Source organism: Eulemur rufifrons, chromosome 7 (genome assembly GCF_041146395.1).
Source record: "Eulemur rufifrons isolate Redbay chromosome 7, OSU_ERuf_1, whole genome shotgun sequence".
In the NCBI taxonomy this organism is placed as follows: domain Eukaryota; kingdom Metazoa; phylum Chordata; class Mammalia; order Primates; family Lemuridae; genus Eulemur; species Eulemur rufifrons.
Window position 1 is genome coordinate 77537848 of NC_090989.1, and position 10972 is coordinate 77548819.

The window sequence follows — 10972 nt, forward strand, 5'->3', positions numbered from 1 at the left end:
TACAGATGGTGGTGGTCCCTGGAAGCACAGGCTTACAGCTTCAAACAGTCCAACAGAAAAAGACTAATTCTTCTGAAATAATACCAATAAAGATCTCAGAGCTTAGTCTCCTTGACTCTGATTGGCTCAGCTTGGGTCATGCCCCATCCTGAACTTAAATCTCTGTGGCCAGGGAGGTGACACCACGGTTGATTTACATACCCAAGCCTGGAGCAGGAGCTGGTGTCAGTTTCAAGCAAACTATATGGACTGAGAGGTGGTTCCCCAAGGGAAATACAGGGGCTACTATTAAAAGAAGAGACAAGGTGCAACTTCTTGCATCCCCTGTGACCTTGACATTATGCCATCAAGAGGGGGAGATGTGTCCACTTCTCTGGAATGTGGACAGGGTCGTGCTGCTCTCTGACCAAGAGGACAACACAAGGGATGCTATGTGACTTTGGGGGCTAGGTCAGAAAAGGCTAAGGGGCTTCCACCTATTATTCTTGGGACGCTTGCTCAGGGCCCAGTTGCTCCCTCTCAGAACCCAGCTGCCATGCTATGAGAAGCAACAGCACAGAGACACAGTACTTTGGTGCCCCAATTGATAATCTCAGTTAGGTCCAGCCTTCAAGTTATCCCAGCTCTTGTGTCAGATATGAGAAACGTCTAGGTGATTCTAGCCCAAAGCCAGCTGAGAATCAAGATATTGTGGAATAGATGCAGCCATCCTTACTTTGCCCCTTCTGAATTGGTGACACACAGAATCTGTGAAAATAATAAAATGACTATTTTTACACCAAAAAAAAAAAAAAAGAAGAAGAAGAAGAAGAGACAAGGGCTGCTGGGCAGAAGGCAAAAATAAAAGATGTCTACTATAACTGACTATTCAACAAAGAAGTTTAGACATCTGATAAGCCATTTGAAAGGAAGAAGATTGCGGGTAAGGAGTGAAGCTAAGCAGCTACTCACTCTTTACATCAAAATAAATTCCAGATGATTTTTAAATTTTTATGCAAAAAACAAAACCACAAAAGTACTGGAAAGAAGCATGACTGAAAAATTTTAAAACCTGGGAGTAGAGAAACCTCTTCAAGCATGACACAAAACACAAAAACCATAAAGGATAATATTGATAAAATTTGACCACATAAAACCTTAAAAGATTTTGTATATGAAAAAACACCATACCAAATGAGATAGGAAAGATCTACAGTGAAGATATAATGGTTATAATAATCTATACATCAGGCAATAGAACAGCAATCATATACCATAAATTATGCAAGATACAAGAAGAAATAGAAACACGTCAGTGGAAGACTAATTCGCCTCCCACAGACCATGACAGTTCCAGCGGACAAACAAATAAGCAATGATGGATCAGACTTTATGTGTATAATTATTAGTAAGAAAGCTGTGATAGATAAAATTTCAACCCTGTACTATGAAAATAAAGAATACATTCCCCCTACCCCATAAAACATTCATGAAACTTCACTAAATATTAGGGCACAAAAAACATTCTCAGACCTACATACAATAAAACCAGCAATATAAGAAAATCAGAAAATAAAGAGACCCTTCTACCTTCAAAAAATAAAAAGAATGTTAAAATTCTGTCTTAAACATTTCTTGGGTTTAAAGAAAAATAACAAGTTGTAGTCTACCTAAAATAATAATAATAAAAATAACAATGGAATAGAGCTAAAACAGTGTTCAGAGGAAATTCCATATCTTTATTTATATGGAAGAAAAAGGAAGAAAAACAAATTGATTAAGCATCTGATTCCAAAATTAGAAACAGAACAACAAACTAAAGTAGAAAGAAAAAACATAAATGTGTTAGATATCAGAAAAATAGTACAAATAAGAATAAACCAAGACATAATGCATAAATTAAGGGGAAAAATAATGAAATAGATAAAAAAAATAGCCAACCTTATGAAGAAAAAAAGGAGGACAGCAGGCTGAAGAGTAGCCCCCACAAAGATGTCCAAACTCTAATCCCCAGAACCTGCGACTATGCTACCTTACATGGCAAAAGGGACTTTGCAGGTGTGTTAAGGTGTGCGATCTTTTTTTTTTTTTTTTTTTTTTTTGAGACAGAGTCTCACTTTGTTGCCCGGGCTAGAGTGAGTGCTGTGGCGTCAGCCTAGCTCACAGCAACCTCAAACTCCTGGGCTTAAGCGATCCTACTGCCTCAGCCTCCCGAGTAGCTGGGACTACGGGCATGCGCCACCATGCCCGGCTAATTTTTTCTATATATATTTTAGTTGGCCAGATAATTTCTTTCTATTTTTAGTAGAGACGGGGTCTTGTTCTTGCTCAGGCTGGTCTCGAACTCCTGACCTTGAGCGATCCGCCCGCCTCGGCCTCCCAGAGTGCTAGGATTACAGGCGTGAGCCACCGCGCCCGGCCAAGGTGTGTGATCTTGAGATGGGGACAGTATCCTGGATTATCCAGGTGGGCTCATCATAATCACACGAGTCATTCAAATTAGGGAACGTTTCCTGGCTGAGTTCAGAGAAATGTGATGTGAGAATTCAACCTGCCATTGCTGGTTGAAGAGGAAAAAAGAAGGCCATAGCCAAGGAACGCAGGTGGCCTCTAGAACTGGCAAAGGCAAGAACGAGACTCTCTCCTAGAGCCTCCAGAAAGGAACACGGCCCTGCCAACACTTTGATTTTTGCCTAGAGACACCCAGGTTAGACTTCTGACCTACTGAAATGTGAGATGATAAATGTGTATTGTTTACGCTACTTAGTTTGTGGTAATTTGTTATAGCAGCAATAGAAAATTAATACAAGGGGAAAGTTCAACTTTACAAAATAAGAATTGACAAGGGAGAAATAACTCTAGAATAAAAGGAAATAAAAAATCATGAGCTTACTGACTCTATGCGAAAAAAACTTTGAAAATCAGAATGAAATGGATACATTCCTAGGAAAATACAATTCCCCCAAACCAATCCCCAGAACAGGTAGAAAATGAAAACAGACCACATTCCATAAAAGAAGTGTAAAAATTTATCAGATAGCTACTCCCTCAAAAAGCAGCAGGCTCAGAAAATGTCACAGAAAATTATTTTTAACCATACTTTTGAGAGTTGATAAGGCCAATGGCATTTAAACTGTCCTACAGCTTAGAAAAAATGGAAACCTTGCAAACATTTTTTATAGTGAGAATATAACATTGATGCTGACAAATAACAAAGATTGTTTATACAAAAATTATCAATCTAATTTATAAATATGGATGCAGAAAAATCCTAAAAAAAAAAGGAAATAGACCCTAGCAGCATTAAAAAAATTATAATATTTAATAATAAGCCAGGCATAGTGGTGCATGACTGTAGTCTCAGCTGCTCAGGAGGATGACTTGAGTCCAGAAGTTCAAGGCTATGTTGTACTGTGATCATGCCTGTGAGTAGCCACAGCACTCCAGCCTGGACAACATAGAGAGACTTCATAGGAAGAAAGGAAGGAAGGAAGGAAGGAAGGAAGGAAGGAAGGAAGGAAGGAAGGAAATGACTGTGAAGTTTAAGAATGCAGGGATGGTTCAATACTAGAAAATCCGTCAGTATGATTCATATTCATAGATCCAAAGGAAAAAAAAGATCATTTCCATAACATTAAAAATTGGCATTTGGCAAAATTTTATAAACATGCATTTAAATCACTAATAAACATAGAAGGAATGAGGGAATTAGAAAATCATCATTTGGCATCATGATATAATTCATTTGATCTAAGAATTATCAATGGATGCTAAAATTAGTAGGTTAAACTTTTGAGGACTAACAGGATATTTGCATAATCTCAGAGTATTGCCCCAAAGATATCTATTAATTGTGATGGAAACAATAGTAACTTTACAGTGAGAAAACCTGGTTAACACCAAGTGATCAAAGTTAACATGACTTGTCTTCCTTCAGGCTGCTACAACAAAGGACCATCAACTGGGTAGCTTATAAACAACAGAAATGTATTTCATACAGTCCTGGAGGCTGGAAGTGTGAGTTCAGGGTGCCAGCATGATTGGGTTCTGAGGAGGTTGCAGATTGTCACCTTCTCCTTGTATCCTCAGATGGCAGAAAGAGGGTGAGAGCTCTCTGGGGTCTCTTTCATAAAGGTACTAACCCCATGCATGAGGGCTTCACCCTCATGACCTAATTGCCTCCCAAGGGCCCCACACATTGAGGGTTAGGATTTCAACATATGAACTTGGGGTAACGGGTGACACAGCATTCAGTTCATCATGCTTGTAATAGGATATACCAGCATCATGTGCCTCCTGATAGGACACACTGAGAAAACCACAGCATCACTTCTGTGGTGCTCCTGCCAAAGGAGCATAACTTGATTCTAATCATAGGGAAACATCAGATAAACTCAAATTGAGGGATTTTCTACCCCCCCCCAAAAAAAAGAAAAATTGGCCCCAGGCTTGGTGCAGTGGTTTACATCTGTAATCCTAGTCCTTTGGTAGGCCAAGGTTGGAGGATTGCTTGAGGCCAGGAGTTCAAAACCAACCTGGGCAACATAGTGAGACCCCATTTCTAAAAAACATTACAAATTAAAAAATTAGCCAGATGTGACTGCACACACCTGTAGTCCCAGCTACTTGGGAGGCTGAGGAGGGAGTATCATCTGAGCCCAAGAGTTCAAGGCTGCAGTGAGCTATGATGATAATACTACACTCCAGCCTGAGCTATAGAGCAAGACCCTATCTCTAAAAGAAAAAAACAAAAACTCTTTAAAAATGTCAACGTCATGAAATACAAAAAAAACTGAAGCACTGTTCCAGATCAAAAACACTTAAAGAAATGTGACAACTGAATGGAAAGCATGATCCAGAATGTTCCTTTGCTGCAAAGGACATTATTGGAACAATTGGTAAATCAGAAATAAGGTCTGTGGATTAGATAATGTTACATTAATGTTAATTTCCTGATTTTAATCATTGTACTTATATTTATAGGAAATACACACTGAAATATTTAGGTATAAAGAAGAATCCTGTATGCAACAGTTCAGGAAAAAGTATATATATTTATATGTTTATGTTAAACTACATAGATAGAGACAAGACAATAGGTGGGGAGGTAGATAGATAGGTAAAGCAAATATGGTAAAATGTAAATATTGGGAAAATCAGGGTGAAGATTATGTGGGAATTCTTTGTACTATTCTTGAATATTGCTGTAAGAATGAAATTATGAGGCCAGGCCAGTAGCTCATGCTTGTAATCCCTCTAAGGCTGAGACCAAAGGATTGCTTGAGGCTGGGAGTTCAAGACCAGCCTGAGCAACATAGTGAGACCCCATCTCTACAAAAAGTTAAAAAATTAGCTGAGTGTGTTGGCACAGACCTGTAGTCCCAGCTACTCGGGAGGCTGAGGCAGGAGGATCACTTGAGCCCAGGAGCTTGAGGTTGCAGCTATGATGCACTGAACTCCAGCCTGGGAGACAGAGTAACACCCTGAGAAAGAAAGAGAGAGAGAGAGAGAAAAATAAAGAAAAAAAAAGAAAGAAACAAATGAAGAATTATGAAAAAATAAGTTAAAAAGGAAAAAAAATCACACATAATTTTTAAAAACAGCTTTTATTGTAACGAGGGAGAGAGATACAAGATACATCAGGCAAAGGTTTTGGTTTGCTTTTTTAATGACGGAAACTTGAACATAAAGATGCCAGTAGAGGAGAGAGGGTGAGGGTTGGGGGTGGAGAGAGTGCACAAGAGTGAGGGCAAGAACAAGAGTAAAAGAGAGAATAGAAAGAATGAGGAAATGTTTGTGACTGAAATAAATATGTTCAATGTGTAACATTTAGAAAATACAGAAAGGTATATATAAAAGAACACAAATCACACCTCGTACCAAGACCTAACATGAAGGCGCACTGATAGGGGCATTTTGGGTGCAGGCGGGCCAGAGCCGGAGGGCTGCAGCACAGAGCCATGGAGGAGACCCCAGAGGGCCTCTGGATGTGCTCCCTCATTCCATAGATGGGGGAACTAAGGCTTAGAGATATGAAATTATTTTCTTTAGATCACAGAGCTAGTTAAGGACAAACATTATTTTCTAGCTCCTGATGCACTATTCTTTCTACTTTCTAGGACCTATCATTGCAGTTCCCAGTGCTGGTCACCCAAGGGAGATACTGCCCCCTAAAAGCAATGGCAGATGTGTGGGAGCCGTTCTAATGGCTGTAGGATGGTACCGCCATTTAGTGGATGAGGACTAGAGATGTTAAACTTGCAACAGTGATCCAGGAAGTCCAGTACGATGACTCCAAAATACCAATTGCGCCTCATAGGAGCCGGGCCTAGAACTCAGCCTTCTTGTCAAAGTCCAGCCCACCGTTACTGACACGTGTGACTAGGCAAGTCACCAATCCTTCTCATTCATCTTGAGAATGAGAGTTTTCTTCCAGGTGGGAACTCACAACCCTCAGCCCCTGACTTGCACAGATTCTGTCATCATGTTGCAGTTGGCCCCTCAGAGGAGGCCAACAGTGGTCACAACCGATTTAGCCAAGGACACATAGGAGCAGGCCAATTCCCTGCCAAGCCCTCCACTTTGTGACCTTCCTGGGCTGAGCTGGTTCACAGATTTACTATGCTAGGTTTCTAGCACCTAAGATGGTAGCTATGCTCCTATTTGTAAAACTGTTTACAGTTACAAAGCATTTTCACCTGCATTGTTTCAGTCAGTCCTCCCGTTAGCGCTATGAAGTAATTACAACTCCAATTTTGTAAATGAGAGAAACTAGACCCAGGGTACAAATGATTTGCCCCAGATCACATCGGGCCAGTAAGTGAAAGATGGAGCCGGGACGAAGGTCTGTCTTCTGAAGCCAAATGTGGAGCTCTTTCCAGGCCACCTTACTGCCCTCGGGGCAAATGCCAGTCTTGGACCTGCTCCCAAAGTCCAGGCTGGGCAATGATATCCTCTCTTCCCTATCCTCCTTCCCTTAGGCCATTCTTTTTGCTTGGATGAAAACTAACTAAAGAGCGAACAGGGAGACACCCAGTATGCTCTCAACTTCCTTAAAAAACAGTTTTCTTACACCAACAATGGTTTTAAAGGTAGTGAGCTCTCTGTCACTTGGGGTGTTTAAGGAGACATTACTACCATTTGATCCAGCAATCCTATTATTGGGCATCTACCCAAAGGAAAAAAAGATACTCTATAAAAAAGACATCTGCACTAGAATGTTTGTAGCAGCACAATTCACAATTGCAAAGATGTGGAAACAACCCAAGTGCCCGTCAGTACATGAATGGATTAATAAAATGTGGTCTATGTGTACCATGGAGTTGTACTCAGCCACAAAAAACAGTGGTGATCTAGCACTTCTTGTATTATCCTGGATGGAGCTGGAGCCCATTCTACTAAGTGAAGTATCACAAGAATGGAAAAACAGGCGCCACATGTACTCACCATCAAATTGGTATGAACTGATCAACACTTAAGTATACATATAGTAGTAACATTCATCGGGTGTTGGGCAGGTGGGAGGGGGGAAGAGGGGATGGGTATATTCACACCTAATGCGTGTGGTGCGCATCATCTGGTGGGTAGACACGCTTGAAGCTCTAATTGGGTGGGGCAAAGGCAATATAAATAACCTAAACAACATTTGTACCCCCGTAATATGCTGAAATAAAAGTAAAATAAAATAAAAATAAAAAAGAAGACATTGGATGACCACCTGGCAAAGATGTGGTAGAGAAGATTCCTGATTTGCAAATTAAAAAGATTTCTGGGGTCCTTTCCAAATTTGAGAGCAGAGGACTCTGTGCTTAGGGAGACAGCATGGTTCGGAAGCTGGCTGGGCAGAGGCCCAAGCTGAGGGAATGGAGACAAGTCTGGAGAAGGAAAGAAAGAAAGAGAGAAGAAAAAAATCTGAAAGTGATTGTGAAGACTAAAGCAGACTCTTCTTTTCCAAGAAAGAGACTGGAGCTCCAACAAGGATGAGGAGACAAACTGGGTTGATGCCTGGAGAGGAAGTTAGGGGAAATGTCAGTATTTCTCAAATAGCCTTGCCCAGAAAATGTGTCAACAAACACCCAGCCAAACTTCGCTGACTACAACTCAGGCAACACAGCTCAGAAACAGAGGAGGAGCAGTCTCTTGAGAGAGAAGCACTTGAATCGAGTTAAAAATATATTAAATTCAAAATCAATCAAAAATGCTAAAGGCCCAGAGAATATCTTTGGACTGGACTTCTTCCATTTCCCTGAAAGTAGGTGGTGTGTGAATCTTTTTTAAACATTATCTAAATCAACACTGGGGATGGGGAAGGACTAGCCTTGTAGTAGGAAATCTGCATTTCACCTTTCAGCCAGGCAGCATCCTAAATGCAATTCCAGAGGAAACTCCAAGGACTTCTCTTAAAATGGAAACCAGGTCCAGAATGCATCTTTGCAGCCTGGCAGGATGAAGTAATAAAGTTTCAGGTGAAAAACAGGGTTCATTTCTACAGTATCCTACAGAAGTGCCTTTTTTTCTGAAACCTTTTCGAAATCTCATTCAACTCTTTTCAACCATGGGTACAAAGACTGAAAATGTTTCAAAATAACTCCTTTCTTATAAATGTAAAACATTGGGAAAATACAGATGCACTAAAACAAGGGAATAAATATATGCTGTTTCACCCAAAAATAAGCATTTTGGTATGTCTACCACATTTTACAATTTTTATTTTTTGAATGGCTCCAAATCAAAGTGGTATTAAAAAGATATTCCTTGAGAAATGTTGCCCCTACTTCATCCCCCTCCATCATGTTTCCCACCCACTCCCACCTTCTCAGGTAAACTCTCAGATTGTTTTTTTTGTTTGTTTTGAGACAGAGTCTCACTCTGTTGCCCGGGCTAGGGTGCCGTGGCATCAGCCTAGCTCATAGCAACCTCAAACTCCTGGGCTCAAGCAATCCTACTGCCTCAGCCTCCCAAGTAGCTGGGACTACAGGCATGTGCCAACATGCCCAGCTTATTTTTCTATATATTTTTAGTTGTCCAGCTAATTTCTTTCTATTCTTAGTAGAGACGGGGTCTCACTCTTGCTCAGGCTGGTCTCGAACTCCTGACCTCGAGCAATCCTCCTGCCTCAGCCTCCCAGAGTTCTAGGATTATAGGCATGAGCCACCGAACCTGGCCCCAGATTGTTTGTATATCCTTCTAATGTTCTGATGCTTCTTTCTTTCTTCTTTTCTTTTCTTTTCTTTCTTTCTTTTTTTTTTTTTTTTTTTGAGACAGGGTCTCTCTCTGTCACCCAGGCTAGAGTGCAGTGGCATCATCATAGCTCACTGTAACCTCAAACTCCTGGGCTGGAGTGATCCTCCTGCCTCAGCCTCCTGAGTAACTGGGACTACAGGCATGGGCCACCATGCCTGGCTGATTATTTTATTTTTTTACAGATGAGGTCTCACTATGTTGCCCAGGATGGTCTCAAACTCCAGGTCTCAACCGATCCTCTCTCCTCAGCCTCCCCAAATGCTAAGATTACAAACTTGAGCCACAACACCTGGCCTCTAATGTTTCTTAATGCAAATCTGAGTACAAACATAAATTCTTATTTTAGGGCCGGGCGCGGTGGCTCATGCCTGTAATCCTAGCACTCTGGGAAGCCGAGGTGGGCGGATCGTTTGAGCTCAGGAGTTCGAGACCAGCCTGAGCAAGAGCGAGGCCCCATCTCTACTAAAAATAGAAAGAAATTATATGGACAGCTAAAAATATATATAGAAAAAATTAGCCGGGCATGGTGGCACATGCCTGTAGTCCCAGCTACTCGGGAGGCTGAGACAGGAGGATCCCTTGAGCTCAGGAGTTTGAGGTTGCTGTGAGCTAGGCTGAAGCCACGGCACTCACTCTAGCCTGGGCAACAGAGTGAGACTCTGTCTCAAAAAAAAAAAAAAAAAATTCTTATTTTACACTGTTCTTACTACAAAAGGTAGCATGCCACATACACGGCATTTAGCTTTTGACATGATACTATATCCTATTGCAGATTTTTTTTACAAGTTTATACAAACATTTTAGTTTCTACTAAAATCGGATTATACTTTTGTAACTTGCTTTTTTACTTATGATTTTTTAATTTTATTTTTTAATTGACAAATAATAATTGCACATATTTGTGGAATGCATAGTGATGTTTCGATACATGTAATGTATAGTGATCAGATCAGGGTAATTAGCATATCCATCATCTCAAACATTTATCATTTCTTTGTACTGAGAACATTCAATATCCTTCTTCTAGCTTTTTGAAACTATATATTAGTATCAACTACAGTCCTCCTACAGTGGTACAGAGCATTAGTACTTATTCCTCCTATCTAACTGTAATTTTGTGTCCTTTAACAGATCTCTCCCTATCCCTCCCTTCCCAGCCTTTAGTATCCTTTGTCCTACTTAAGAATTTTCATGGACATCTTTGCATATTTTCAAATACTCTTCTACAGTGTCATTTTCAAAGGCTTTGATGGCAGTAAAAAGCCCTGAACACTACCACGGCTGTTTTTTGCTTCCCCCAGGATAATCTCTGGCATAGAAAAGAAGAATGCCCTGGCCGTTGGAGTTGAGAGCCCTGTGGCTGAACAACTTCATGCTCGGCCAGTTAGCAGCTGTGTAAATTTAGGCAAGATTGAAGCTCTGAGCCTTAGTTCCCAACACAAAAACTTCTCACCCACAATAATGCCAGCCTTGCTTCTAACCTAGGGCTGTGGTGGGAATTAAATGAGACAATGGTTAGGAAAAGACCATTCAGTATGAGGCAACAAGGTACTAAATATCAAGATAGCTACACTATACACACACACAAAGTATTTGCATTTTTAATAGGGAACTGGTTTTGGTTACTGTTGATTTTTCAATAAACACTTTTTCTCAAAATTTTAAGTTTTCTAAAAACATTTTTCTTGTTACATATTTAATATATATGCATTATAGAGAAATTTGGAAAGGTAAATAAACCAAAAGGAGA